The sequence below is a fragment of the Oncorhynchus clarkii genome, chromosome 5 (assembly GCF_045791955.1).
Source record: "Oncorhynchus clarkii lewisi isolate Uvic-CL-2024 chromosome 5, UVic_Ocla_1.0, whole genome shotgun sequence".
Taxonomy (NCBI): Eukaryota; Metazoa; Chordata; class Actinopteri; order Salmoniformes; family Salmonidae; genus Oncorhynchus; species Oncorhynchus clarkii.
In genome coordinates, this window is record NC_092151.1 from 35,270,202 (window position 1) to 35,297,304 (window position 27,103).

Below are 27,103 nucleotides of genomic sequence, written 5' to 3' on the forward strand. Positions count from 1 at the left end.
ATCACAAACAGACAGCACAATGGCCTCCTGCCTCCAAAAAGTATGACTGGCTTCACATGTTCAATAAACATGGACATTTCATGAGAATGCTTTGCATGCTTGAGGCAAATGTTTCAACCTAAAAAATGTCCTGTATCGCTGTAGTGAGTCACTGCCGGTGAGCTCACTCATACCATCCTACGTCAGAGCCATAGTAGATGTAGGTCGCAGACTGAGTGATCTTCAGGACTCAGCACTTTGTGTTGCATTATGCAAGATTGAGAGGTTGGCCTAAATAGAGTTGTTGCTTCAATATGCTGGTTAGTTGGTTCCCTACTAGCTCTGGGTTTCCCATAATAACCCAGATCTGATCCCAGTTCACAATCCTGACGTCCTCAATGTCGTTTGTCCTTGAGGAATGAAATGCTGCTAAAATAGATCAACCCGTTAGAAACAGGCCTCTAAACAGGCCTCTAAACAGGCCTCTATATACAGTATCAGAGCACATTATCAGACATTAGTGCAACTGTCAGACACCCAGAATATGTACAGATAGAATACTTCATTTGACTAGACTGTACATTTAGAGCACCAGTGACTTCTCAAAGAGCCCCAAATGAGTCCAACATCAGAACTGGGTCTGCGTTCGCTCTCCACATGACAGTGATTAGGGGGAGAGAGAGGGGAGTGTACATGATAGAGAGAGGGGAGTGTGTGTATGACAGTGATTAGGGGGAGTGAGAGGGGGAGTGTACATGACAGTGATTAGGGGGAGTGAGAGGGGGGAGTGTACATGAGAGTGATTAGGGGGAGAGAGAGGGGAGAGTGTACATGACAGTGATTAGGGGGAGTGAGAGGGGGAGTGTACATGACAGTGATTAGGGGGAGTGAGAGGGGGGAGTGTACATTACAGTGATTATGGGGAGAGAGAGGGGAGAGTTGCATGACAGTGATTAGGGGGAGAGAGAGGGGAGAGTGTACATGACAGTGATTAGCAGGAGAGTGTATGACAGTGATTAGGGGGAAAGAGTGTATGACAGTGATTAGGGGGAGAGATTGTATGACAGTGATTAGGGGAGAGATTGTATGACAGTGATTAGGGGGAGAGAGTGTATGACAGTGATTAGGGGAGAGAGTGTATGACAGTGATTAGGGGGAGAGAGTCTATGACAGTGATTAGGGGGGGAGAGTCTATGACAGTGATTAGGGGGGAGTGTACATGACAGTGATTAGGGGGAGAGATTGTATGACAGTGATTAGGGGGAGAGAGTGTATGTCAGTGATTAGGGGTGAGAGTGTATGACAGTGATTAGGGGGAGAGAGTGTATGACAGTGATTAGGGGGGGAGAGTCTATGACAGTGATTAGGGGGGGAGTGTACATGACAGTGATTAGCGGGAGAGAGTGTACATGACAGTGATTAGGGGGAGAGAGTGTATGACAGTGATTAGGGGGAGAGTGTGTATGACAGTGATTAGGGGGGGAGAGTGTACATGACAGTGATTAGGGGGGAGAGTGTATGACAGTGATTAGGGGGAGAATGTGTATGACAGTGATTAGGGGGAGAGAGTGTACATGACAGTGATTAGCGGGAGAGTGTATGACAGTGATTAGGGGGAGAGAGTGTACATGACAGTGATTAGGGGGAGAGAGTGTATGACAGTGATTAGGGGGGGAGAGTGTATGACAGTGATTAGGGGGGGAGAGTGTACATGACAGTGATTAGGGGGAGAGAGTGTACATGACAGTGATTAGGGGTGGAGAGTGTACGACAGTGATTAGGGGGGGAGAGTGTATGACAGTGATTAGGGGGAGAGAGTGTATGACAGTGATTAGGGGGAGAGAGTGTATGACAGTGATTAGGGGGGGAGAGTGTATGACAGTGATTAGGGGGGGAGAGTGTATGACAGTGATTAGGGGGGGAGAGTGTATGACAGTGATTAGGGGAGAGGGGGGGAGTGTGTGTATGACAGTGATTAGGGGGCGGGGGGAGTGTGTGTATGACAGTGATTAGGGGGAGAGAGTGTACGACAGTGATTAGGGGGGGAGAGTGTATGACGGGGGGAGTGTGTGTATGACAGTGATTAGGGGAGAGGGGGGGAGTGTGTGTATGACAGTGATTAGGGGGCGGGGGGAGTGTACATTACAGTGATTAGGGGGGGGGGGGAGTGTGTGTATGACAGTGATTATGGGGAGAGAGAGGGGAGAATTGCATGACAGTGATTAGGAGGAGAGAGAGAGGAGAGTTGCATGACAGTGAATAGGGGGAGAGAGAGGGGAGAGTTGCATGGCAGTGATTAGGGGGGGAGAGAGGGGAGAGTTGCATGACAGTGATTAGGGAGAGAGAGAGGGGAGAGTTGCATGACAGTGATTAGGGGGAGAGGGTGTACATGACAGTGATTATGGGGAGAGAGAGGGGAGAGTTGCATGACAGTGATTAGGGGGAGAGGGTGTACATGACAGTGATTAGGGGGAGAGGGTGTACATGACAGTGATTAGGGGGAGAGGGTGTACATGACAGTGATTAGGGGGAGAGAGGGTGTGTGTGTGTGTATGACAGTGATTAGGGGGAGAGGGGGGGAGTGTGTGTATGACAGTGATTAGGGGGAGAGAGGGGGGAGTGTGTGTTACTGCCCCAAGATGTGTCATCTGACAAAGTCCCCCCAGAATGACCCAGGATTCCTGTCAGATGAGGTGAGGGAAGGGGCCTCTGGCAGTGCTGTAAACATATCTGGGCCCAAGTTCAAGAAATGTATTATAATCATTCATTTCCTAAACCTTCTGGGGTACATCAGAGGTCGCCCATAAATTTCTTTCTGTTGTCTTCTGACTCGTGCCAGAATTTTTAATTGGCCTCAGGAAATCCCAGGCGTCCTCCCATGTTCTGGGAGCTGGGTGTAGGATGTGTGGGATTGGGTCATAGTGAGAGCATTCACTCCCCTATTGAGGCTGCTGGGGTAGGACTTCTGGCCAACTTCACAATTACTCTTTACTACCAGGGATAACATCATGGAGGGAATATGGCCATTGCTGAAATGACACTTGTTCTGTCATAACATGTTTACCGCACAGACTAACAATGTGATATACTGTTGTCATGAACTGTTGTTAGACTTACAATTCAAGTATAACTAAACCGTGTTCATGATTATCTTATGTAGGGATTAGGATGAAACATTCAAATAAAGTGTTACCAAACCCATGTCTTAAACTAAGAATACAAAAAATACTTTTGTTGTCCTTGCCTCACCCCACACATCCCAAATATGGACACACACACAGAAAGCACACAGTATAAAGGAATGCTTCCTCAGCCAGTACTCTGGCTCAGCTTCTCTCAAAACACCCACTGCATGCTGGGGGCTTTTGCGCCACACATATCCCCAGGAGCCGTAATATTAGTTATTTAACTGAATTATTTGATAAATGTTTTGGTTTTTAACCCCGACAATCATTCAGTTGTTTGAGAACATTTGTGCATGGACCACTTAAAATTTAGGCTGAAGATCTGGCCTTGACCATTGTGTTTGTTCATGATTTGGTACACTCACTCTCTCACTTTCTGGCCTTGGGTGGGAGGCAGATACTAGGTTTTGATTGATTAGGATCCCCATTAACCGACACCAATGTTGACAGCTAGTCTTACTCGGGTCTGACACATAATAAAAAATACATTACAGACAAAAAACTTTACATTTTCCATACATTTAAAAACATGAACATGTAGCGTGCGTGTGTGTGTGTGTGTGCAGTACATACACACAACAAGTAGGTCACATGGGTACACTGTTCCTACATCATGGTAAACAATGAAAGGCAGTGTTCATTTTTCATCCCTCCAAAACAGTGGGCTGTAGAGAGGGTTGGGAGCAGGGTAGTGGTGGGGGCTCAGTGTAGTTACTAGCAGATCCTATGTGATAAGGGACTGTGTTTGGTGTGCCTTGCCTCAGCGCCTGCCTGTGCCCCTCTGCCTTCCCGTCCCGCCGATGGAGCGGGTCACACTGAGTCACAAGGCCAGCCGGCGCTGACAATGGCACATTTGTGCACAGACAGAGCCGTGAGCCAGCCCACTCAAGGGAAAGGATGGTAGAAGGTGGAGCGAATCCAGCAATCTGCGTGTGCGTGTGTTGTGTCTGTCTATATGTGCCTGTATCTATGTTTGTCTGTCCATTTACTTGTGTGTGTGTGTGTGTGTGTGTGTGTGTGTGTGTGTGTGTGTGTGTGTGTGTGTGTGTGTGTGTGTGTGTGTGTGTGTGTGTGTGTGTGTGTGTGTGTGTGTGTGTGTCTCAATGTCTGTGAAACAAAACTGGGATAGTTATTTGAGTGACAAAGAAAACACTCAGTCAGGCTGCTTTGTAGCTTATTCACTCTTCAACCTGCTCAATACCAGTTGATAGTATTCTTATTTAACATAATCATATTTCAGGACAAGGCTCAGGCTACTTGTATTTCCACTAACACAGGCACAAACACAGTTATATTTTTCAGTTGAGGCTGCTGAGGGGAGGACCGACTCCCCTGGTTTCCATGTGTTTGATACCAGCCCATTATACTCCCTTCCAGCTATTAGTATGAGCCGTCCTCCCCTCAGCAGCCGCCACTGTTTTTTTGGAACAGAAGGGAAACTGTGGGTGAACAGCCATTTTGTGTCTGCTGTAAGCCACTGACTGTTAGTTAACATCCTGCAGTTGGTGCTTTCATCATTGGGTCAGGATGAGGAAACTTAGCTGGAATACACTGCAATAGGAAACACCAGTATAGCAACAGGGTCATCAATATGGGTGCCGTATTGAAAGAATACTGGTCAGTGTAGGGCAGTCTCTCCACACAGCTGCCGCGTCACGAGTCTGGCAAGCAAGACTATGGAAAAGACTGCAATGTGCAGTATAGGTTACAGACGAGCAGTATCTGTCACGTTCTGACCTTAGTTCTGTTGTTATGTCTTTGTTTTAGTATGGTCAGGGCGTGAGTTGGGTGGGTTGTCTATGTTCCTTTTTCTATGTTTTGGGATTTCTGTGTTTGGCCTGGTATGGTTCTCAATCAGAGGCAGCTGTTTATCGTTGTCCCTGATTGAGAACCGTACTTAGGGAGCCTGGTTCACTTTTGAGTTGTGGGGGATTATTTTCCGCGTCCGTGTTTGTTTCCACACGGGACTGTTTCGGTTTTGTTTTTTCACGTTGTCGTTTATTGTTTTATTCAGTGTTCTTATTAAAAACCAAGATGAACACTTACCACGCTGCGTATTGGTCCGATCCTTGCTACTCCTCCTCAGAAGAGGAAGAGGAAACAGTATCAGATATGTATAAATCAAATTTATGGCATGTTAAGATACAGGGAAACCTTGCACCATATACACCAACTCACAAAAAGCGTATTATTCCACAGTGGATAAGCCCTCAGTCAAATGTATCCATAAGTACTTCCATAGATCATGCTGACAGCAGATGCCATCAGTCATAAGACAAGGCTATCAGTCATAAGACAAGGCAATCTGACATACTTTGTTTCCTCCAAACCTTGACGTTTTTTTAAATTCTGATGCAGACAAAGAATGATATGATGTCATTATCCAATTTAACGTAGTGTTCAAGGGTATCTATACACATGCACGTGTGCACACACACAAACACACACACATACACACAGTTACAGACTTCTGTTGGCCCATGACCTCCACATCAACTTAATACTTACTTCTTAAAACTTACTAGACTTAAAACTTAAAACTTACTAGACTTAAAACTTAAAACTTACTAGACCTGCAGACAGTGGTGTCCTTGCAGACTTGCCACCTTCCATCAGTATGCAGGCTTCATGTGTTGCTCTGGGACACTTTGGATGTGCTGTCGAGGTTCCTGACCTAAAGCCAGTAGCAGCTATGGTCACAGCACACACAAACATAGTGTACACACCCACATACACATACTCAAACACACACACTCAAAAACGGTCACCTCTCAAACCCTCTCCAACACCCCCAATGGTCCTTCAGTCCAGAGCATCCCCCATACCTCCCTTCCTCCTCCTCCTCCTCCACCACATCCTCCCCTCCACCACCTCTACCACCTCCTACTCCTCCACCAGCACCACCTCCACCACCTCCTCCTCCTCTACCACCACCTCCTCCCCTCCTCCACCACCTCTTCCCCATCATCACCTCCTCCTCCACCACCTCCTCCCCTCCTCCACCACCATATTCTTCCCTCCTCCTCCTCCCCCACTCCCCCCCTCCTCCATCACCTCCTCATCCTCTGCCACCACCTCCAACACCTCCTCCACCACCTCCTCCACCTCCTCCACCACCTCCTCCTCCGCCACCACCTCCAACACCTCCTCCACCACCTCCTCCCCTCTTCCTCCACTCCTCCATCACCTCCTCCTTCTCCACCACCACCTCCCCTCTTCCTCCACTCTTCCTATCCTCCACCACCTCCTCAACTACCTCCTCCTCTCCTCCACCACCTCTTTCTCCCCTCCTCCACCACCTCCTCCACTACCTCCTCCTCTCCTCCACCACCTCTTTCTCCCCTCCTCCACCACCACCTTCTTCTCCCCTCCTCCACTACCTCCTCCCCTCCTCCACCTCCTCCACCACTTCCTCCTCCACCACCTCCTCCTTGTACTCTGTCATATGACTGATGTTATGTGTGAGGAATGGAACACAAAGATGCTCTGTTAGTTCCTTTGCTCTGCCCTCAGTAATTAGTGCTGGGAAGAGGGCCTCAGGCACACACACAGGGTCCTAGTTCTGAGCGCCAGCACAGATTAGAGAGGGAGAAAGAGAGGAGAGAAGGAGAGAAAGAGAAATGCATTTCTGTAGATTCACATAAAACTCAACGATAACCTAATCCTTACTTACTGTAACGTTACTACAAACAGATAAAGCCCCACCCTAATTTGGTTCTGTCCAGTTGACAGTCAGAAATCTAGGAAGCCAGTCAGCATGATGGGTCACAAGAGGCTTGGCACAGTATTGGACCTAGCAGAATAACAAATAATAAAGGTATATCCTGCTAAAAAAGGGTTCACAGTAGTCGTTATTTCTGTGTTTACTGCATTCCAGAGTAGGTTATCAGAGTTATTCAATTGCTAAAGGAATTAGCAGAACAATTTCATAGAGGCCGGTTTGGTGAATATTCCCACAACCTGCAGGCCTAGAGTAATATGATACAGTATAACATTAAATGTGTCCACATAAATCATTGTTCTTAAGTGTAAGAGGAGATGGACATATTGTATCATTTCCCCGTACTATAATATAATCAATTTAAGTGGTAAAGTCAGCCAAGTCTTCTAACCTACAAGGGCATAGATTAGGGAAGCATATGATACAACCCCATTGTCCTTCTCAGACCAAAAAACATAGAGACAAACCGGCCACTGTCACTTTAAAGCTACAGCTGTCCCAAGCCATTATGTCTCACAATGGAGGGGCAGAGGCAACCTTACAGAGGGTTTAGGAGGGGTCAAAATTAACTTAACCATTGTTTTTCCTACTGGATATGTTCTTTGGGGAACTTTACTGGCATGTTAGTAAAAGCCCCATTCAAAATGGCAGAAATGTGTTGCGCTATGCTAGTACTGCTGTGCCCAAATTCCAAGTATGTGATATATTGTAGACCAATAAGGCAATTATATTAGTTTGTGTCTTGTATGACATCACATGGGCAATGGCATCATGTGAGTGTGTGAGTTTAACCAATTTGTGTCAGCTAAACCTTAGAGAGCGCTCAATGAAGGGATGTGATTTACTTTGATATCATCCCTGTCATCCATTCTTACAGCCAAGGTTACCAGAGACCTCTGACTTTGTGTTAAGCCCCATTACTGCCCTTTCCAATTCCCTCTCCTCTCAGTCCAAATTCAGGCTTCAATCCCACTCTAATTGCATGGGTTATCAAGCTACATCATATTATTGTGTCATCTAGGCTGTTAGCTTGAAAAGCAAATCTGCAAAAATAAATGGGAAAATGGGATATGTGAGGAAATATTTTTCAGATCTCTGACCTGTGGTCCGGTAGTTATTTCCTGAGATATACTTATTATTGCGTAACAGAAAATACAGACACAGAATGCTGGGTCCTAGGCTACATGACGTTTTTGTTTGAGGTGATATGATGTACTGTAGGACTGATTAGGCATGTGGTTCTGTCTTTGGTGGACATCTCTCATAGTGCAGAAGGAGCTGTGTCGGACATGGCAGCACCAACCTTCCAAGAAGTGACATCACTATGGGTCACATTTCTTCTCTGTAGAGTTACCAGTTTAAATTGTTGACATACCTCCATAACGTAAAGCACACCAAAATTTTAAACTATGTGAAATGTCTGACCTGACGTTATTACGTTTGCTTGGTCCACGTCTAATTTTTACCCTACCCGGTCCTTCTGTGTGTTCTAGTACCTTCTACGTGTAAACTGAACCTTATGATAGTTTCATCTTCAATGTGTAAGAAAGTATGTGATAGCCATATGATAGCCATTTAGATTTAACATGAATATCTGAATATCTACACTAGACATAAAGTACCAGTCAAAAGTTTGGACACCTACCCATTCAAGGTTTTTTCTTTATTCTTACTATTTTCTACATTGTAGAATATTAGAATACCTCAAAACTATATAATAACAAATATGGAATCATGTAGAAACTAAAAAACTGTTAAACAAATATTTATATTCTTCAAAGTAGGCACGCTTTGCCTTGATGACAGCTTTGCACACTCTTGGCATTCTCTCAACCAGCTTCACCTGGAAGGCTTTTGCAACGGTCTTAAAGGAGTTCCCACATATGCTGAGCACTTGTTGGCTGCTTTTCCTTCACTCTGCGGTCCAACTCATCTCGAACAATCTCAATTGGGTTGAGGTCAGGTGATTGTGGAGGCCAGGTCATCTGATACAGCACTCCATCACTCTACTTCATGGTCAAATAGCCCTTACACAGCCTGGAGGTGTGTTGAGTCATTGTCCTGTTGACAAACAAATGATAGTCCCACTAAGCGAAAACCAAATGGGATCGCTGCAAAATGCTGTGGTAGCCATGCTGGTTAAGTGTGCCTTGAATTCTAAATAAAGCTAAGCACCCCCACACCATCCCACCTCCTCCTCCATGCTTCACGGAGGCAACCACACATGCGGAGATCATCCGTTCACCTACTCTGCATCTTACAAAGACACAGCTGTTGGAACCAAACATCTCAAATTTTAACTCAACAGACCAAAGGACAGATTTCCACCAGTCTAATGTCCATTGTTCATGTTTCTTGGCCCAAGCAAGTCTCTTTTTATTAGTGTTCTTTAGTAGTGGTTTCTTTGCAGCAATTTGACCATGAAGGCCTAATTAACACAGTCTCCTCTGAACAGTTGATGTTGAGATGTGTCTGTTACTTGAACTCTGTGAAGCATTTATTTGGCTTGCAGTTTCTGAGGCTGGTAACTCTAATGAACTTATCCTCTGCAGCAGAGGTAACTGTGGGTCTTCCTTTCCTGTGTCAGTCCTCATGAGAGCCAGTCTCATCATAGCTCTTGATGGTTGTTGCGACTGCAACATTCAAAGAAGAAGCATTCAAAGTTCTTGAAATATTCCATATTGACTTGGCTTGACTTGATTAACCTACCAATGGGACATTCAAAACTGTAATCTTATATGCTTCACAGAGTCATGGCTGAACGACAACATTATCAACATACAGCTGTCTGGTTATATGCTGTATCGGCAGGATAGAACAGCGGCATCTTTTAAGACAAGGGGTGGCGGACTATGTATTTTTGTACATTTCTAAGGAAGTCTCGAGGTTTTGCTCACCTGAGGTAGAGTATCTCATGATAAGCTGAAGACCACACAATCTACCTAATGAGTTTTCATCTGTATTCTTCGTAGCTCTCTACATACCACCACAGACTGATGCTGGCACTAAGACCGCACTCAATGAGCTGTATTCTGCCATAAGCAAACAGGCGGCGGCGCTCCTAGTGGCCGGGGACTTTAATGCAGGGGAACTTAAATCGGTCTTAACAAATTTCTATCATCATGTTAAATGTGCAACCAAAGAGAAAAAATCTGTGGACCACCTTCACTCCACACACAGAGATGCATACAAAGCTCTCCCTCGCCTTCCAATTGGCAAATCTGACCATAATTCTATCCTCAAGATTTCTGCTTACAAGCTAAAATTAAAGCAGGAAGCACCAGTGACTCAATCAATAAAAAAGGGGTCAGATGAAGCAGATGCTAAGCTATGGGACTGTTTTACTAGCACAGACTGGAATATGTTCCGGGATTCCTCTGATGGCATTGAAGAGTACACCACATCAGTCATTGGCTTCATCAACAAGTGCATCAATCACGTCATCCCCACAGTGACTGTCCGTTCCCAACCAGAAGCCATGGATTACAGGCAAAATCCACACTGAGATAAAGGCAAGAGCTGCCACTTTCAAGGAGCGGGACTCTAACCCGGAAGCTTATAAGAAATCCCACTATGCCCTCCGATGAACCATCAAACAGGCAAATCACCAATACAGGACTAAGATCAAAATGCACTACACTGTCCCTGACGCTCGTCGGATGTGGCAGGGATTGCAAACCATTACAGACTACAAAGGGAAGCACAGTCAAAAGATACCCAGCGACACGAGCATACCAGACGAGCTAAACTACTTCTATGCTCGCTTCGAAGCATGAGAGCACCAGCTGTTCCAGAAGACTGTGTGATCACCCTCTCCGAAGCCGATGTAAGACCTTTAACTTCTTGGTGACAGGGGGCAGTATTTTCACGTCCGGATGGAATGCATGCCCAAATTCAACTGCCTGCTACTCATCCCGAGAAGGTAAGATATGCATATTATTAGTATATTTGGATATACTCTGAAGTTTCTAAAACTGTTTGAATCATGTCTGTGAGTATAACAGAACTTATTTAGCAGGCGAATCCCCAAGGACAAACCATTCAGATTTTATTTTTTTAAGGTCACTCTCTTTTCAATGGTTTTCACTGGGAATCCTTCTTGCAGTTCCTATCGCTTCCACTGGATGTCAACAGTCTTTAGAAATTGGTTGAGGTTATTCCTTTGTGTAATAAAGAAGTATGGCCATCTTGAACGTGGGTCACTTGAAGTGTACTGTTAGATAGAGGCGCGTGACCAGAAAGCATGCTACAGTTTGTTTTCTTCCTGTATTGAACACAGATCATCCCGTCTTCAATTTTATCGATTATTTACGTTAAAGAATACATAAAGTTGTATTACAAAAGTAGTTTGAAATGTTTTGGCAAAGTTTACAGGTAACTTTTGAGATATTTTGTAGTCACGTTGCACAAGTTGGAACCGGTGTTTTTCTGGATCAAACGCGCCAAATAAATGGACATTTTGGATATATATTGACGGAATTAATCGAACAAAAGGACCACTCCAATTTGCATACCGCCCTAACAGATCCACAGATATGCCATCTCTATTGCACTTCACACTGCCCTTTCCCACCTGGACAAAATGAACACCTTCAGTATGTGAGAATGCTTTTCATTGACTACAGCTCGGCATTCAACACCATAGCGCACACAAAGCTCATCAATAAGCTAAGGACCCTGGGACTAAACACATCCCTCTGCAACTGGATCCTGGACTTCCTGACGGGCCACCTCCAGGTGGTAAGGGCAGGTTACAACACATCCACCACGCTGATTCTCAACACAGGGGCCCCTCAGGGGTGCGTGCTCACTCACTCACACCCTCCTGTACTCCCTGTTCATTCATGACTGCACGGCCAGATACGACTCCAACACCATCATTAAGTTTGCCGATGATCACCAACAACGACGAGACAGCCTATAGGGAGGAGGTCAGAGACCTGGCCGTGTGGTGCCAGGAGAACAACCTCTCCCTCAATGTGATCAAGACAAAGGAGATGATTGTGGACTACACGAAAAAGAGGATCAAGCACGTTCCCATTCTCATCGACAGGGCTGCAGTGGAGCCAGTTGAAAGCTTTAACTTCCTTGGTGTCCACATCACCAACATGGTTCAAGCACACCAAGACAGTCATGAAGAGAGCATAACAAAACCTATTCCCCCTCAGGAGACTGAAACGATTTGGGGTGGGTCCTCAGATCCTCAAAGAGCACCATCGAGAGCATCACTGCCTGTATGGCATTTGCTCAGCCTCCGACCGCAAGGCACTTCCGAGGGTAGTGCGAACGGCCCAGTACAACACTGGGGCCAAGCTTCCTGCCATCCAGGACCTCTATACCAGGCGGTGTCAGAGGAAGGCCCTAAAAATGGTCAAGGACTCCAGCCACCGTAGTCATAGACTGTTCTCTCTGCTACCGCACGGCAAGAGATACCGGTGCGCTGAGTCTAGTTCCAAGAGGCTTCTAAAAAGATTCTACCCCAAAGCTATAAGACTCCTGAACATCTAATCAAATGGCTACCTCCCCCTTTACACCGTTGCTACTCCCTGTTATCATCTTTGCATAGTCACTTTAATAACTGTACCTACATGTACATGTTACCTCAATTACCTCGACTAACCGGTACCTCATCACATTGACTCTGTGCCGGTTCCCCTGTATATAGTCTCGCTATTGATATTTTACTGCTGCTCTTTAATTACTTGTTACATTTATTTCTTATTCATATTTATTATTATTTAAAAAATGTTTAACTGCATTGTTGGTTAGGGGCTCATAAGTAAGCATTTCACTGTAAGGTCTACCTACACCTGTTGTATTGGGCGCATGTGGCTAATAAAATTTGATTTGATTTGATCTGTCTTCCTCCAGAGATCCCAAAGCATTGTGGGATTTTCTTCCACTATTTTTGCCTCCATTTTTAGATGTCTGAGGGCCTGGATGTTGGCTGTTTCACTTCATTCTTTTGGACTATCGCATGCAGCCAGTTCTTTAGTCTGCATCATCCATCATCTCCGGTGACACTCGGCTAAACAGCCCTGTCCCCTCAATGTTTCTCATTACATTCTCTCCATCTCTCCTCTCTTGTCCTGTTTTCCTCCTGTTTCCCAATCTTGTTCTCTCTCCGTTTCTCTCTCTCTCTTTCCCCATTTTTCTCTCTCTCTCTCTCTCCACTGCATCAACCTCATCTGCCTCCCCGCTGTTAAACCCCCTAGCCCCTCGACCCCTCCCTGCGCAGGTTATCACTCTCTCTCTCACTCACACATACACACAAACACACACAGACAAACTCCTGGCACTGCACTGCTGACTCTGACCACTCTTCACAAGCCACGGTAATGCCTCATTAGAGATATGAGGGATTTTTAAAATAAAACAAATGACCCCCAGTGCTGTGGCCGATGGAGAGCAGCGAACACACACCCTCTCTCACTTTGTCAGAATCACACTCATGCACACACATCACAAATACACCTCCACACACACCCATCCTGGGTCAAAACGGTTATCGATCGAAGTGCTGATGTTATTGTTGATGTGGGCTGGCAGGCGGAGTGCTGCTAAATGCCGATGTGAAGCCAATGTCCAGTCCAGTGCCTGCCTGCAGAGCAACGCTCCACGGGGTGTGTGCTCCTCCCACCGCAGTGTCACATTCACTGTCTAACTAAGGCAGTCATGAGAGCCATACAGCAGATCCTACGTGACAGTGCTTTTACTGGCTCTCTTCTCTCTCTTTCGTGGTCACTGGGATGGACAGAGCATGCACACATACACCTTTGAGGTATCCTTCCCATTTCACGTAAACCCAACATTACAGACAACCATGTGTATCAAGGATGTATCAAGGATGTATCAAGGAGGAGATGTGCACCACAGACAGGCAGACACCAGCTCTCCTTGTACATGTCTAGGTCTACATAGAGAGCAGGCAGGGTGGAGGAGGGGACAGGAGGGGACAGGAGAAGCAGCCTTGCCTTGGCTCCATCTCAGAACATCACCATCCTGAGCTCAGCGGAGAGGAAAAATGTTCTGTTCCTCCGTATTATGAATACAGTCACATAGCAATTCCTCACCCCTCCCCAGAAAAACAAAGGTGGCCCAAAGGAGGCCAACTTAGCAGTGATGACAAAAAAAGGGTGTGTGAGAAAATAAAGCAGGCAGGCTTACCGTTTCACCGTCCAGTATCCATTCACCAGGGATACTGCAGACAAACACTTGCTGGAAGAGAACGGCTGTGTGCACTCCACCCTTAGTCCAACATTCTCCTGTCTTTCACACCCTCTCTCTCTCTTTCTATTCCCCTCTTTCTCGCCTTTCTTATTATTGTCTGTGTTCTATTTCCTCTCTTGTTTGCTCCAAGGCAGTTGAGACACTGCAGCGGTGGGGGAGGAGGGTGTGTGTGTATGTGTGCGTGCGTGTTTGAGTGTGTCAGAGAGCGGAGGGAGAGAGAAATGAAGGGAGGAGTCAGCAGGGATAGAGAGAGAAGGGGAAAATGGACAGGATTAAATCATGAGAGAAACAGAGAAAGAGGTAAAAGGGCACCAAGCTAAACAGAACACTGGGCTGTGACAAAAACAGGATACAATAGAAGCTGTCTGCTGCATGCAATGAGAAGGGGAAACAGACAGAGACCCCTATGAGAAGCAATGGAAAGGACAGCTTATGTGTGTTTCAATGTATAACAGCCCTGCTTATTCTATTTCTCTGGTCTATGACAAGTCAACAGCAAGATTGGTTGTGATTTCATTGATGGCTGAAATAGCATGCACGATAGAGAGAGAGAGCAAGAGAGTGGGAAGAGGAGAAGAGAGGAGAGGAAGGGAGGGAGAGGAGTGATGACGATATGGGGCTGGGAGGGGGATTGGATAATGGTGTAATGTGCTGTTTCCGTGCCAACTGTTTCTGTGACAGAGGGACCACTTCCTTTACTGCTATTGGCTCTAACCAAGAACAAATAGATATGCTGACAAATAAAAAATCCTACCTACTATGCGATGTGAAGGGGTAGGGCTTGCTGTTCTCCTCAGCTCTCATCTATCTTTGGTAAAAACGGGCCTTTTGTGGCCTGTTTATACCCATAATAAGGTAACACACACACACACACACATATACATACAGGTTATAGTGCTTAAGCCGCTACATGAGGCTAACTGCACATCCATCAATAAGGATATGGGTTGTGTGTAAGGAGCCTCCTCCCGCCACACACATACCCCTGGCTAGGGGAAATAACCCCAGTATCAGATTGCTGGGGGTGTAGTGAGGAAATGAGAACTGTAATTAGAACACCTATACCATGCTATCAATAAATTATATTACACTGAACAAAAATAAAACGCGACACCTAAAGTGTTGGTTTCATGAGTTGAAATTGAAATCAAATATGCCAGAAATGTTCCATGTTGTGCACAAATGTGTTTACATCCCTGTTAGTGAGCATTTCTCCTTAACCAAGATACTCCATCCACCTGAAAGGTGTGGCATATCAAGAAGCTGATTAAACAGCATGATCATTACACAGGTGCACCTTGTGCTGGGGACAACAAAAGCCACTCTAAAATGTGCAGTTTTGTCACACAACACAATACCACAGATGTCTCAAGTTGTGGGGGAGCGTGCAATTGACATGCTGACTGCAGGAATGTCCACTAGAGGCCAGAGAATTGAATGTTAATTTCTCTACCATAAGCCACCTCCAACGTCAGCTGATGAAACTGTGGGTTTGCACAACTGAAGAATTTCTGAGCAAACTGTCAGAAACCGTCTCAGGGATGCTCATCTGCGTGCTCGTCGTCATTACTAGGGTCTTGACCTGATGCAGTTCGGCACCGTCACCAACTTCAGTGGGCAAACACTCACCCTCGAAGGCCACAGCCACCTTGGAGAAGTATACTCTTCACGGATGAGTCCCGGTTTCCGTAACGAGATACTGTGACGAGATCTTGAGGCCTGTGGAATCCCATTGTGACGTAGAGGGGGACACTATTTGGCATGACAGGCCCATTGTCGTGCCATTAATTTGCCGCCATCACCTCATATTTCAGCATGATAATGCACCGCCTCTGATAATCCAGCCTGACAGGCAGATGCTGTGACGGGGACCGGAAGCTTGCCATTGTCCCACCGCAGCCCCTCCCTCCCTGTTGGCTGCTGAGTTATGGATCATTAATGAGCTAATACTAGCTACTCGATCTTATCAGACAGTTTCTCTCTAGTCTCTCTCTCTCTTTCGGTCTGCCTCTCACTCTCACCCTGTAAGGAAGACTGAAAGTGAGGAATTTCATCTTCTTCATAATCCTTCCAATTTAAGAAACAGTAATCTGTCAGTGTTTTGAGTTCAAAAGAGGTAAAGCGGCAGAGAGCTAGAAATGAAGAGGAAGAGACAGGCGTAACCTATTTGTCTCTCTACTAGAAAGTTATAACCTCCAATAAGACAATGTGATGTGGCAAAACCTAAATATAGAGAGGGCATATGGTCCAATCCACATTTTTTAAAAACATAGGTGCTGGGCGAATAAAGAATAATAGTATAGAACAAGAAGGCCCGCACACTGTTAAAGCTCCCAATTCACCACCTTATGACAACGTTTCGAAATGCCAATAAAGCGGTGAATTGGGATCTTTAACAGTGTGGAGGCCTTCTTGTTCCATACCCAATCCACAGTTTGCCACCAAAATTGGCCCTGTCATTCCAATGTCTCTCGAGTAATGACATGAAAAATTGGCATGAAAAAGCCTCTCTGAAGTTGCCTCATAAGTAATCTCACGCACCAGTCGGCTCGCGCTGGCAATTCAAGCCTGGAGACGAGGTTACCTCGTATGAAAACAATGTCTTCTTGACCCAATTCATTGCCACTATCATGCAGCTTTCACCACAACACGTTCACCAGTTCCAGGAGGCTGCTGAGGGGCGGGTGGCTCCAGCCATTACCATGACCCAGTTCTCCCCAACAAAGGTACCACCAACCTCCTGTGGTTCACCTACAGAACCCGGTCTTTGTGACAGTCTTTATGTATGTATAGCATCTTGTCATCTTACACCTAATGGGATTTAATAGATAAGTACATTTACACATACAGTTGATTTGACATACAGTACATGGCCTGATTTATCACCCATTGCCACTAGTGCAAAGTGCGTAGCCTACAGTTATTTGCATTGAGGAATAAAACACAGATGTTGACCAAAAAGTATATAAAGGTCCCGAAAATGCCTAAGACAGTATTGTGGTCTATCTTTGTTACTTTAGTTCTGATCTCACCTGAAAATACAAGGCATACAATATTTGCTCTGGTGCCCATACATACAGTACTTCCTGTGTGAGTTAGTCACGTGGTTTTCTTCAATATACCGAGGAAAATCGGTTATGCTAAAATGGCTGTCATTGAAAGATTTACTGTGGATTTACTGTAAACTACATTTAGAATGTCTAGATATTTGTCCTTATGAGTAAATTAAAGTGTGTGTGTGGGAAAAAGAATGAGACATACAGTCTTTGACAAAGTAGCATTTTGACAAAGAAGCATATCTGATCATATACAGGAAGTATATCTGTTTAGAAACCTTTAAGTCATGCAACCAGTTCTGCATATCTTGTGTTTATCCTCTTGGCGGAGCTCTCACTTTCTCAGCATCATCTCCAGTAATAGAGGATGTACTGAAAGGGCAAATGATCACCAGCTATCAATGTCACATCATTGACAGAAGCATTTTGCCGCACGGCAAAGCACAAGCACACATCCAGCTAATGACAAAAAAATGAGTGGCATTTTCCAACTTGTAGACTGTAAAAAAAAAAATCACATATTTCCTGATAAACTGTCAGAAACATGAATTTACTAGTATTGTTTATTTAAAAGCCAGAGGTAACCTTCTCAATGTTGTTTGTCATCATGACCCACCCTCTGTGTGCCTTCTGTGCACCGTTGCTCTCATTTAGGGACAGATACAAGTAGTAGATACAGATTCATAATAATGATTGTCCCTTCCAGTGTCCCTCGTGACCTATCCCCCCTCTCCTCTCTGTCTCTCTCTCTACCCTCTCTAACACTATTGCTTCATCTCTCTCTCTCCCTCTCTCTCTCTGATTCTGTCTCACCGTTCCTCTGTCTCTCCCCTTCTCTCTCAGATGGTCTCTATGCCGCTCTCCCAGCTTCCTGTCTCTCTAATCCTTAATCCTGTGGAAATCGGTCAGGCGGAACGGGGCAGCTTTGATCAGGCTCTCATATCAGACGTGGTAACAGTGTTGGCTCCCCCGGATCCCACAGAACCCTGGAGCCCAGCAGTACGGAGCCAAGCAGAGCAGAGTCGAGGAGCTCCAAGCAAGAGGACACACCCAGCCACCCAGCCCGCCCTGGGAGACAGGCAGACCGCCACCTCAGCCACAGCACCAGGACACCAGCCTCTCCGTTTCCAAACATTGCATCATCACAACGGCATCAGTGACAACTGAGTAACCCTGTTGTATCATTTCACTATGTGATATCTGCATTGTTTTTCCACTTAAGGCAAGCCGTGGCTTTCAGTTTCGAATAAGATCTTCCATCCCCAGACAATGTGACTCAAATCTGTATGGATCTTGTAAAACAGCCACTGTTGTTGATCCCGTCCCTGAGAATGAGTTTCTGGTGTCTGGTATTGTGTGGCACAGCCAGTGATAATGTCTGCTGCCCGCCCCGTGGCAGTGATGCCACCCAACACCTGTTTGGAAAGGTGGCACAAATGTGACAGGAACAGGAAAGCTAGACTCCTGTAAAGGTCAGGTTTGCTCAGGACATCCACCAGAGAAAGGTCCAGACACGACACAGCTTGTACTGTGTCAAACGGCTTCCCCCTGACACCCACACTCTTCCCTGTCTCGGACTCCTGTCCTTATCAAGAACCTCAAGTATCCCGTACCTCTGCACATTGATCAAGTACTGGTACTCCCTGTATATAGCTCAATTCTTGTGTATTTTATTTTATCCCTTGTGTTAGTTACTATTTATTTTTTATAATATTTTTTTTACACTCTGAATCATTAGAAAAGGTTAGTAAGCAAGCATTTCAGTTTTGAAGTCTACAGGGCGGCAGGTAGCCTAGTGGTTAGTGTGTTGGACAAGTAACCGAAAGGTTGCTGGATCAAATCCCTGAACTGACAAGGTAAAAATCTGTCGTTCTGCCCCTGAACAAGGCAGTTAACCCACTGTTCCCTGGTAGGCTGTCATTGAAAATAAGAATTTGTTCTTAACTGACTTGCTAAGTTAAATAAAAAGTCTATGGAAGTTGTATTAGGTGCATGTGATAAATAAAACATGTACTAGTACTATGGAAAATAAACAACTTAATTTTTCTCTCAAATTTTTGTCAGGCACCCAATGCTGCTGTAAATGGGTAATGCATGTCTTCCGATAACATAAAAGGTTAAAGGTCTGGGATATGTGGTGTAAAAGAGCATAATGCTATCAGACAGAGGAACACAGGGTGTGGCAGTGTTAACAGGGATGTCGCTCCCCTTACTCTACATGATCGGCGGGCTGGAGCTCTCTCCCTGCATCCACTACAATACTGACACTGCGTTCAGACCTCATTTTAATAATCCGTTCAGAAATGTAATCAGGTGCTTTGAATCAGCCTGAGAGACTGTCGCCCAGCTGTGAACAGGATGTGCAGCATCTGATATGACCCACCACAACAACATATTCTACATCTCCCTCTCTCACTCGCTCTCTCTTCAGATTATTTTCAAACCACTGCTCGTTTCCTTCAGGGGGGGTTTTGAAACAGAAATGAGCACAGTGCAGTTGGCGAGATGATTACATATTTGACTAACACATTTGATCACCCACCAGTTCTTCAAAAATTAGATGCATTGGTATAACTCTGATTGTGCTTCTCCTTCGAGAAGTTCATCCCTGTGCCCTTGGCCTTCATCAGACAGAGAGAGCGATAAAGATTCTTCCACATGAAATGGTTAAGAGCGATACATCCCCAACCAGAGCTTGGATGCTCTACATCATGGCAGCTAGGACAGATGTACTGGTGATGAATGGGTAGTTAATGAAGCAGGGATGACACGTGAAACAATGAGAGCAGAGAGCAGAGGCAGTGGGTGGCAGGCCTGAGTAACAGAAAATGTTCAATCACAGATTTGGTACACAGGCGTGCATCAGAGAATGAGCACTCCCCCTGTTGACCTAGATAAAATCTAACAGCAGGCATCGCTCTATCTCTATCTCCCGCTTCCTCAGTCTTCTCTTCTCTCTGTTTGTCTCTATAGCTCACTTCCTCACTGAAAAACATGTATTTAGGCATAAAAAGGAAATTAATATTCAGATTACTCTAATTGGTAGACAGACAAGCAGATGATGCAGCAACACATTGGTGGCTCTCCTACAAGTCCCTGATGTTGCATTGTGTTTGTGGGGTCGTTTTCTGGGATGTGAGAATGTAGATGGGTGTTGAGATGATCAATGGCAGCGGTTCAGGTAAAAAAAATCATCACTGAATGGATCTGGTCCTCTATGGTTCCTGTGCTATCCTCCTCTGCTTTGATCCCTGCTCCACCCTGGTTTGAATGTAAAGCCCGACATCTAGTGGCCAAATATAAGAATGTATCCTATCGAAATATTTTATTTTTTCACCCGACTATATCAAATCTTAGAACATTACATTTACATTTTACATGTCAGAAACTGGCACTAAGTGAATATAGGAGAGGGGTCATATAGCTAGCTATGACAAACTTTTTCAATAATCATTTTCTGAAAGTCTGCCTTACATATTTTTTGGTAATTTTATTGCACTCTAATCCCCTTCTGAATTTGTTTTGTGATGCGTCAAAACAGACGTATCTAACTTAAATTACAACACTATTACCGTTCTACAGTTTGGCCCCAAAAAATGCTATTGCATTAACAAAAATAGGACTGTATTATATACTGTAGGCTTACTATGAATTACACCTGCCATGCACTTGACTTGCTGCACCATATGCATATGGCAGTCATGTATCTCACAAAGGGCCAAAGCCTTGTGCAAACAAACAGAGCTTTGAGCTTATCTCTTTCACACACACAACCGTAAAGTGTAAAAACACACCTACAACAACATCCCTTTTATGCATACTACAGGTAGTGCTTCACGTCAATGTTACCATTGGTGAGCCAAGCATCAGGGTCACAGAAACTGTAACTGGGTGTTATGAAAAGTTTACAACCTTGTAACAATTAGTAATGTAACAATAATGGAGATTGGTTACTTGTATATTACATGAAACAGCCTCTTGAATAACTGAGCCTGTACAGGAAGTGTAAAAAAAGATGTTATAACATGTTTAAAGATGTGCTAGAATGTAGATTCTATCTCTCTGACTGTTCCCCTTTCCAATAAATAAGGACATTCATTTTAACATCAATCTCTGAAAAAAAATAAAAAATGGTATTAGTCAAATGCGCCGAATACAACAGGTGTTACAGTGAAATGCTTACTTACGAGCCTCCAACCAACAATGCAGTTCAAAAAAATACAGATAAGAATAAAAAATAAAAGTAACAAGTAATTAAAGAGCAGCAGTAAAATAACAATAGCGGGGTACCGGTACAGAGTCAATGTTTAGCCGTTTAGTTGAGGTAATATGTACATGAAGGTAGAGTTCTTAAAGTGATTATGCATAGATGCTAACAACAGAGAGTAGCAGCGGTGTAAAAGGGGGGGGGTCAATGCAAATAGTCTGGGTAGCCATTTGATTAGGTGTTCAGGAGTCTTATGGCTTGGGGGTAGAAGCTGTTTAGAAGCCTCTTGGACCTAGACTTGGAGCTCCAGTACCACTTGCCCTGCAGTAGCAGAGAGAACAGTCTATGACTACGGTGGCTGGAGTCTTTGACCATTTTTAGGGGCTTCCTCTAACACCGCCTGGTATAGAGGTCCTGGATGGCAGGAAGCGTGGCACCAGTGATGTACTGGGCCGTTCGCACTACCCTCTGTAGTGCCTTGCGGTCGGAGGCCGAGCAGTTGCCTTACTAGGCAGTGTTGAAACCAACGATGGTGCAGCTGTAGAACCTTTTGAGGATCTGAGGACCCATGCCAAATCTTCTCAGTCTCCTGAGGGGGAATAGGTTTTGTTGTGCCCTCTTCATGACTGTCTTGGACCATGTTAGTTTGTTGGTGATGTGGACACCAAGGAGCTTGAAGCTCTCAACCTGCTCCACTGCAGCCCCGTCGATGAGAATGGGGGCATGCTCGGTCCTCTTTTTCCTGTAGTCCACAATCATCTCCTTTGTCTTGATCATGTTGACGAAGAGGTTATTGTCCTAACACCACACTTCCAGGTCTCTGACCACCTCCCTATAGGCTGTCTCGTCATTGTCGGTGATCAGGCCTACCACTGTTGTGTCATCGGCAAACTTAATGATGGTGTTGGAGTTGTGCCTGGCCGTGCAGTCACAAGGGAACAGGGAGTACAGGAGGGGACTGAGCACGCACCCCTGAGGGGCCCCAATGTTGAGGATCAGCATGGCGGATGTGTTGTTACCTACCCTTACCACCTGGGGGCGGCCCGTCAGGAAGTCCAGGATCCAGTTGTAGAGGGAGGTGTTTAGTTCCAGGGTCCTTAGCTTATTCGTGAGCTTTGTGGGCACGATGGTGTTGAATGGTAAACTGTAGTCAATGATTAGCATTCTCACATAGGAGGTCATTTTGTCCAGGTGGGAAAGGGCAGTGTGGAGTGCAATAGAGATTGCATCAGCTGTGGACCTGTTGGGGTGGTATGTAAATTGGAGTGGATCTAGGGTTTCTGGGATAATGGTGTTGATGTGAGTCATGACCAGCCTTTCAAAGCACTTCATGGCTGCAGACGTGAGTGCTACAGGTCGGTAGTCATTTAGGCAGGTTACCTTAGTGTTCTTGGGCACAGGGACTATAGTGGTCTGCTTAAAACATGTTGGCATTACAGACTTGGACAGGGAGAGGTTGAAAATGTCAGTGAAGACACTTGCCAGTTGGTCACTGCATGCTCGCAGTACATGTCCTGGTAATCCGTCTGGCCCTGCGGCTTTGTGAATGTTGACCTGTTTAAAGGTCTTACTCACATTGGCTGCGGAGAGTGTGATCACCCTGTTGTCCGGAACAGCTGGTGCTGTCATGCATGTTTCAGTGTTATTTGCCTCGAAGCGAGCATCAAAGTAGTTTAGCTCGTCTGGTATGCTCGTGTCACTAGGCAGCTCTCGGCTGTTTTACCCTTTGTAGTCTGTAATGGTTTGCAAGCCCTGCCACATCCGACGAGTGTCAGAGCCGGTGTAGTACGATTCAAACTTAGTCCTGTATTGGCGCTTTGCCTGTTTGATGGTTCGTCTGAGGGCATAGTGGGATTTCTTGTAAGCTTCCGGGTTAGAGTCCCGCTCCTTGAAAGCGGCAGCTATAGCCTTTAGCTCAGTGCGGATGTGGCCTGTAATCCATGGCTTTTGGTTGGGGTATGTATGTACAGTCACTGTGGGGATGACGTCATTGATGCAGTTGTTGATGAAGCCAATGACTGATGTGGTGTACTCTTCAATGCCATCAGAGGAATCCCGGAACATATTCCAGTCTGTGCTAGTAAAACAGTCCCATAGCTTAGCATCTCCTTCATCTGACACCTTTTTAATTGATCGAGTCACTGGTGCTTCCTGCTTTAATTTTTGCTTGTTAGCAGAATCAGGAGGATAGAATTATGGTCAGATTTGCCAAATGGAGAGCGAGGGAGAGCTTTGTATGCATCTCTGTGTGTGGAGTGAAGGTGGTCCAGAGTTTTTTTCCCTCTGGTTGCATATTTAATAACATGCTGATAGAAATTTGGTAAAACGGATTTAAGATTCCATGCATTAAAGTCCCCCGCTACTAGGAGCGACGCCCCTGGGTGAGCATTTTCCTGTTTGCTTATGGCAGAATATAGCTCATTCAATGCTGTCATAGTGCCAGCCTCTGATTGTGGTGGTATTTAAACAGCTACGAAAAATACAGATGAAATATACAGATGAAAACTATCTAGGTAGATAGTGTGGTCTTCAGGTTATCGTGAGATACTCTACCTCGGGTAAGCAATAACTCGAGACTTCCTTAGATATCGTGCACGAGCAGTTATTTACAAAAATACATAGTCTGCCGCCCCTTGTCTTACCAGACACCGCTGTTCTATCCTCCAGGTGCAGCGTATAACCAGCCAGCTGTATGTTGTTAGTGTCATCGTTCAACCACGACTCCGTGAAGCATAAGATATTACAGTTTTGAATGTCCCATTGGTAGCTTAATCTTCCGCATAGGCCATCTATTTTATTGTCCCAAGATTGCACGTTTTCTCGCAGAATGGAAGGAAGTGGGGTTTATTTGACCACAATTGTCAGAAGGCAGCCCACCCTCCGGACCCTTTTTCTCCGCCTTCTCTTCACGCAAATCAAGGGGATCTAGGCCTGTTCCAGAGAAAGCAGTATATCGTTTGCGTCGGGCTCGTCAGACACATTAAAGGGAAAAAAGGATTCTGTCAGTCCGTGGTGAGTAATCGCAGTCCTGATGTCCAGAAGTTATTATCAGTCATAAGAGACGGTAGCGGCAACATTATGTACAAAATAAGTTTAAGAAATAGAGTTTGTGAAGATGAAAAATGGTACTGGGCCGAGGACACGCACCTCAGGGCGACTGCGGGGAGGAGGAACAGGAAGTACTGGGCTCTGGACACGCACAGGAAGCCCCCCCAAGGCAGAGCTGGAGGCAGCCAAAGCGGAGAGGCGGCGGTTTGAAGAGGCAGCACGGAAGCAGGGATGGAAGCCCGAGAGTCAGCCCCAAAAACTTTCTTGGGGGGGTGCACACGGGAAGTGTGGCGAAGCCAGGTAGGAGATCTGCGCCAACTCCCCGTGCTTACCGTGGAGAGAGGCGGACCGAGCAGGCACCGTGTTATGCCGTGAGGCGCACGGTGTCCCCAGTGCGCAGGCATAGCCCGGTGCGGTACAGCGCCTCGTATTGGCCGGGCTAGAGTGGGCATTGAGTCAGGTGCCATGAAGCCGGCTCAGCGCATCTGGTCTCCAGTGTGTCTCCTCGGGCCGGGGTACATGGCACCAGCCCTACGCATGGAGTCCCCGGTTCGCCAGCACAGCCCAGTGCGGGCTATTCCACCTCGCCGCACTGGCCTGGCTACGGGAAGCATTCAGCCAGGTAGGGTTGGACAGGCTCGGTGCTCGAGACCTCCAGTGCGCCTTCACGGTCCGGTCTATCCAGTGCCACCTCCACGCACCAGTCCTCCGGTGGCAGCCCCCCGCACCAGGCTGTCTCTCCGTCTGCTCCCTACAGGTGCTCCCGCCTGTCCAGTGCTGCCAGAGTCTTCCTCCTGCCCAGAGCTGCCAGAGTCTCCCATCTGTCCTGAGCTGCCAGAGTCTCCCGAATGTCCTGAGCTGCCAGAGTCTCCCGAATGTCCTGAGCTGCCAGAGTCTCCCGTCTGTCCTGAGCTGCCAGTCTCCCGTCTGTCAGGATTTGGTCACTAGATGCGCCCATTGTGCTTTTTGACCCTTTTGTTTTCCCTTGTTCCCAGTTATTATTTGCACCTGTGCCTAGTTTCCCTTGATTGTATTAAAACCCTTAGTTTTCCTCAGTTCTTTGCTCTGTGTTTGAAGTTGGCACCCAGCCCCAGTGATGCTGTGAACATTTGTTGCTCCAGTTGGACTCTCTTGTGGTACTCTGTTTTTGTTCTTGTTTATTTATTTTTGATTATCTTTTGAGGCTTTTTCTGCTGTACCTACCACCTTGTGGATTTACCTTTTTAACTTGGAGGATTACCTTTGTTCTCTTGGAATTACTTTTGACGTTGTGGATTTATATTTTTGCCTGAAGAACTTTCCTTTTACTTTATTAAAACCGTCTCAAGTACTGCTGTGTCTGCCTCATCTTCGCCGGAGTCTCCCGCATGTCCTGTGCTGCCGGAATCTCCCGTCCATTCAGGACCCGTGGCTAGGGGTCCGAGGTCGGCGGCGAGGGTCGCCGCTCTAAAGAGGCCACGGAGGCGGTTAAAGAGGTGGAGAAAGACTATGGTGGAGTGGGGTCCACGTCCCGTGCCAGAGCAGCCACCGCGGACAGACACCCACACAGACCCTCCCCTATAGGTTCAGGTTTTGCGGCCGGAGACCGCACCTTTTGAGGGGGGGTACTGTCACGTTCTGACCTTAGGTCTTTTGTTATGTCTTTGTTTTAGTATGGTCAGGGCGTGAGTTGGGTGGGTTGTCTATGTTTCTTTTTCTATGATTTGGGATTTCGGTGTTTGGCCTGGTATGGTTCTCAATCAGAGGCAGCTGTCATTCGTTGTCCCTGATTGAGAACCATTCTTAGGTAGCCTGGTTTCACTTTTGAGTTGTGGGTGATTGTTTCCTGTGTCTGTGTTTGTACCACACGGGACTGCTTCGATTTTCGTTTGTTCCTTCACGTTGTTATTTTGTATTTTTGTAGTGTTCAGTTTTATATATTAAAATGGACACTTACCACGCTGCACATTGGTCCGACCTCTCTTACTCCTCGTCAGAAGAAGAGGACAATCGTTACATATCGCCTCTTCTTTCATCCCCAGAAAAGGCACCATACCTGACTATCCTGTCCCCATGTGCACTATGCATTCACAGGTGGCCTGTCACTGTGGCCACCTATGGCTGTTGCATTCACTGTCTTTGAGTTGACTAGGGTGAAACTAACAGGTTGTACCACAGTTCAAAAATAGCATACTAGGCATCAGCTATGGCATGAACCACCTCAGATCTCTGCTCAGTTCAAGAGTTCAAGGCTAAACAACATTTCCTCTTCAATAATCTGAACATCGATTGATGATCATAGAAAGGACACTTTCTTTCTTAAGGATGCGATACAGTAGATCAAAATATATATGCTCCTCACATAATTGGAGTGGTGCTTGCAATGGTCTCACGTTCACTCACTTGACTACACTGGAATTGTGCACTTACTGATCAGAAATATGACTGCCTCATTTGGAGGTACCACCACCTATGTGAAAACATCTCAATACTAGGTCCATAGTTCTGTACAATGATTAAAATGCGGTGTTTGTTAATTCATGCAATTGACTAACAAAGAGTAAAATGTCACATAATATGGTTCAAGTGGTATTGAGGTGCATTCACCCACGTGGTATATCCGCTGCTTCCACACTGCTAACTAGCGAAAGAACCCAGTTCAAGTTCCATTGTACTTCAGTGAACACACGTTACTTGT

General features: G+C 45.8%; 1 protein-coding gene across 3 annotated transcripts in view; it reads right to left on the bottom strand.

Moving 5' to 3' along the window:
• LOC139408703 (guanine nucleotide binding protein (G protein), alpha z polypeptide) overlaps positions 1-14,264 on the bottom strand; it is a 47,795-nt gene extending 33,531 nt beyond the window's left edge. Inside the window, exon 1 of one of the 3 annotated variants that reach the window (XM_071152931.1) lies at positions 14,053-14,264. The gene's annotated coding sequence lies outside the window, so the exon portion shown is untranslated. Of the gene's footprint in view, positions 1-5,732; positions 5,861-8,728; positions 8,765-14,052 lie in introns of those variants that run through there. The other 2 variants (XM_071152934.1, XM_071152933.1) reach the window with 2 other exon arrangements.
• Positions 14,265-27,103: the final 12,839 nt, after the last annotated feature.